This window comes from Mus pahari, chromosome 19 (assembly GCF_900095145.1).
Source record: "Mus pahari chromosome 19, PAHARI_EIJ_v1.1, whole genome shotgun sequence".
NCBI lineage: Eukaryota > Metazoa > Chordata > Mammalia > Rodentia > Muridae > Mus > Mus pahari.
This window is the reverse complement of record NC_034608.1, coordinates 89,034,748-89,039,156: the sequence shown is the minus strand read 5'-3', so window position 1 is coordinate 89,039,156 and position 4,409 is coordinate 89,034,748. Positions and strand designations below refer to the sequence as shown.

At 40.6% G+C, this 4,409-nt stretch overlaps 1 non-coding gene across 1 annotated transcript; it reads right to left on the bottom strand.

The window, feature by feature from the left end:
- Positions 1–208: 208 nt before the first annotated feature.
- LOC115062657 lies at positions 209–315 on the bottom strand. The gene has a single exon (XR_003842592.1). It is a non-coding gene; the product is annotated as a U6 spliceosomal RNA (small nuclear RNA).
- Between the last annotated feature and the right edge of the window lie 4,094 nt (positions 316–4,409).

The following is a 4,409-nucleotide window of genomic DNA, read 5'->3' as shown; positions in this document are numbered from 1 at the left end:
CATAGTCTCTGTTGAGGAGTCTGGTATAATTCTGATGGGTCTACCTTTGAATGTTACTTGGCCTTTTTCCCTGGTGGCTTTTAATATTCTTTTATTACTCTGTGCATTTAGTGTTTTGATAATTCTGTGATGAGAATATTTTCTTTTCTGGTCCCATTTATTTGGTGTTCTATAGGCTTCTTGTACCTTTATGTCCATCACTTTCTTTAAAATTATGCAACACTTCACAAATTTGTGTGCCATCCTTGCTCAGGGGCCATGCTAATCTTCTCTGTATCATTTCAATTTTAGTACATGGGCTGCCAAAGTGAGCACATAATTTGTTGTTTTAATCCAGCAAGTTTTTGATAGTTTGGTGCATAGCAAGAGCCAACTAATACAGAAGACAACTGGTACTTAAGTTATCCAGGCTAAAGATAATGGTGACCGGGGCCAAGAAGGCTGTAACACATAAGTAAAGTTGACATGTATTGGAGTTGATGCTGATAAAATCACATCACTGACAATGAAAGTGAGAGGGGAAGAGGAACAAGGTTGTTCCACATGAAGAGTACAGTAGCCAATCACAGATAGCATGGCCTCAGTTCAGTATTAGATAAACTGTGAGTCCCAGAAGGTGTCCTGATTTGTTGACTATAGACACAAACCAAGAAAAAGTAGTTCAATATTGAATACCTCCATTGTGTAACTACTATTTGATGGGGTCTAGGAATGATAACACTAATGAGATGATAAGGAGTTTGCAGTGAACTCATTTAATAATTTATCAATTCTCATTAGGGTTATGAAATGGATATTGTTATTACATTTATTTAATTGACAAGAAGACAGGAAAAAGTGAAACAATTTTTTAAATATCAGATGAGTAACAAAGTCAGATCTTACTTTAGATTCAGACTATTAACCAAAAAAACAAAATGCCACCAAGGGCTCAAAGATGCACATCTTAATGTAGGGATGGAAAGGGGAGTGAGTCGACTTAGTATGGCACAGGTTGTGATGTAGGATTTGTCTGCAAGCTTCAGTGAGCAAATGTTGCAAGAGTGTGAAGGTGTCTAGACCACTGGCGAGGTGTATCTGTTTCACAATTAAACTCTCTCTCTCTCTCTGTATACATATATGTTTATATGTATATGTATAACAGTGTATACATATGCGTGTGTATGTATGTGCACATATAGAGGCCTTAGGTTAATCTCAGCTATCATCTACCCTTAGTCTTTGAGACAGGGTCTCTTTTCATTGGAACTCACTAAGTGGGCTAGATTAGCTGGCCAGTGAGCCCCAGAAATCCTCCCTAGAGCTGTGTTTATTAGGATGTGATATCATGCTTAGCTTAAAATTTTATTATTATTACTATTATTATTATTATTATTATTATTGAAGAGAGAGAGATTGAGAGATTTTGTGAGTGTACACACGCCATGATGTGTGTGCAGATGTCAGAGAAAAACTACTTGGAGTTGGTTCTTCCACTGTGAGTTTTGGGGATTGAACCCAGACCATCATTCTTGTATGACATGTACTTTACCAACTAAACTGTATTTCCAACTCTTAGCTTTGCCTTTCTTAGAAAGCACTTCCTGTAGCAACACATCTTGCACCGTGGACTTGGATATTAATGTGTCTAGGACATTCAGCTTCCACATGGAAAAGTGGAAGAAGTCTGGTTTAGGTGGGCCAACAAGCCTGTCCTGGAAAAGGGGAACAAGGTGAAGAGGTGACATCAAACAAGAATGAGAAGAAAGGTTGGAAGCCTGGAAAATTTATTAAAACAGAGGGAGGAGTTGGCAGTAATGCAAGTCCAACCAACCTTCTCCTGAGGACTTTTCTGTCACTATGGAGGACAGTGGGCTTTGTTGGAAGAAAACATTTAGGGAAGAGAAAGTCCCACCTGGACTGAGTCCTGATTTATTTGTAATGTAAAGTTAGATTTTCTCCTTGCTTCCCTGTGGCTTAAGGGAACAAAGGAGACTGTGGAAAGTAAAATGCTCTCTCAGGGGGCTGGGAGCAGAGAAGAAGTAAGGGCCAATCTGGAGCCCACTTTGGGCCCCAATTTATTGTAGTAAATCTCTAATCCCAAAAAGCCCATTCAAAACCACACCTGAGTTACAATATTAATAAGTTGTATACCTTGATTGAACAGATTTACCATTACACTACCCCATTCCCCAGCTATGAGATCCCTTGTTACTTGCGGCTTCTACAGGCCATGTGGTTCTGTTTCATCTTCCTTCCATCTTCTCTTCCTCCATTTTCCTTTTTCTTTTTTCCTCTCTTCCCCCACTCTCTAAAGCCTCTAGTCCCACTTTCCCTTCCACTGCCCAATCACAGACTCTAGTCTTTATTTGACCAGAAAAAGAGGAGAGAAGGTTCACATGAAGTTACCTGAGTATGTGATCTACTCCTTGTTGGGGCAGCCCCTCTTGAGGAAGTGGAACTAACACCAGAATACAAACAGCACCAGAGAAACCCACAACATGCCAGCTTTATGTTAACTTTACACAAGCTATTGTCATCTGAGAGGAGAGAACCTCAATTGAGAAAATGCATCCTTAAGATATGGCTGTAGGACTTAATTCACGATTGATTGAGGAGGGCCCAGTCCATTGTGTATGGTGCTACTCCTGGGCTGGTANTTTTGGTTTCTATAAGAAAGGAGGCTAACCAAGCCATGAGGAGCAACCCAGTTGGTAAGCATCACACCTCCATGTCCTTGGCATCAGCTCTTATCTCCAGGTTCTGACTTTTGTCAATGATGAACAGTGACTTGGCCTAATAAACCCCTTTCTCCCCAACTTGCTTTTGATTAAGTTTGTTGCTTTATCACAACAGTTGTAGCCCTGACTAAGATAGAAAGGCACCTTCTGAGCCTGCTGTCACTGCAGAAGGCCCAGAGCTTCAGAAATGCAGGTAAGAGAAAGACTGACTCAGTATGGATGAGCTCCTGCTCTTCCCAGAAAAGCAATGACTAAAGAGGATAGCACTTGACTCTGGGCTAAGGGTGCATCCTTCTCAAACTCCACATGGGTGGGAATCAGGAAATCCAGTGTGGGTTTAAGCCCCATCCTCAGAGCTGCAACATTAAAATACGCTGTGAGTTTTGTTCATACATACTGTTTTTCTGGCTTCTCTGGTTAAACACAGGAAATATGAGGTGCTAAGATGAGTGAGTACAGGGCCTGCTGGTATGAATTTAAGACTAGTGCCCCATTGTACAGTTAAGGAAACTGAGGCTCAGTGTAGCAAATATCTTCCTTGATAAAATCGAAGAAGAATGTGGGGGGACATAGTCTTCAACCTTCTCCTTTACTCTGTGACTGTATATGCTTTCAGGATGACAAATAAGCACCAGGAAGCCCAGTTAGCCAAAGAAGACAGTTCCAGTGCACACCATTAGTACCCATGAGAGCTAAGAATGGTAAGTCGCAACTTCTGCATCTCATCTGTCTATTTCTGCTCTCCATGAGTTCACTGAGTCTTGGCTCATTTAATAACAGTTAACTTGCCTGCACATTTAAAGATGGCAAAGTACTCATTCACAAATGTTAAAGATCTCAGTTAAATTTTTTCAGTGCCATTATCTTTTAAGGGAACCTCAGTCAATGTAGGTAGAAATGTCTTCAAAATGTCATTTTCTCAGGACTGCAAAGTTGTGATAGGGCAGGACAGTACAGCAATTTCTCCATCTTGTACTTTCGCTGGGCCCATTTTGGGTTTAATTAGAATTTTATCTTCTTGATGGAGAATCCTGTGAAAAATTATTCAACTCTATTTTAGCAATATGAGGTCAAGATGCCCCAGAGAACTTAGCTTCTATTAAACCACTTGCTTTTTCAAGCTTTCCCCTCCAGCTAACTTATCTTAGCTTCTGTTAAACTGCTTGCTTGCACATAACCTTTCTATACAGATGCTGAGCAAGGTACCTGGGAGTGGTTTTTGCTTTAAAAAAACCCCTTACTCTAAATACCTGGCACTATATTTGGATCCTGAATACCTGTGTATAGTTTCAACTACCAGAAAAAAAATTTCAATTGACTATAAACTGTGGTTGAATAGTCATCTCTGGTGGGCTCTCTGTCATGAAGGCATGCAGGTGACTTACTGTTCTAAGTCAATTGAATAAAATTAAGTTTTGAAGAGGGATCTGAAGCAAGTGAGAAAGACGGTCCTATGGGTACATGGCAGGAAACAGTACACGTAGCCACCCTGAGCCAGCCCAGTGCTCCTTAAAATGTGTCTAGGCCAGTAGCATTTGCATTATCCACAACCCATTATAATTGATATTCTCAAGCCTCTCCAGAACTTCTAGGAGGGTAAAGCCTATATATGTATCAGAATGTGTGTGTGTGTGTGTGTGTGTGTGTGTGTGCGTGTGTGTGTGTGTGTGTGTGTGTGTGTGTGTGTGT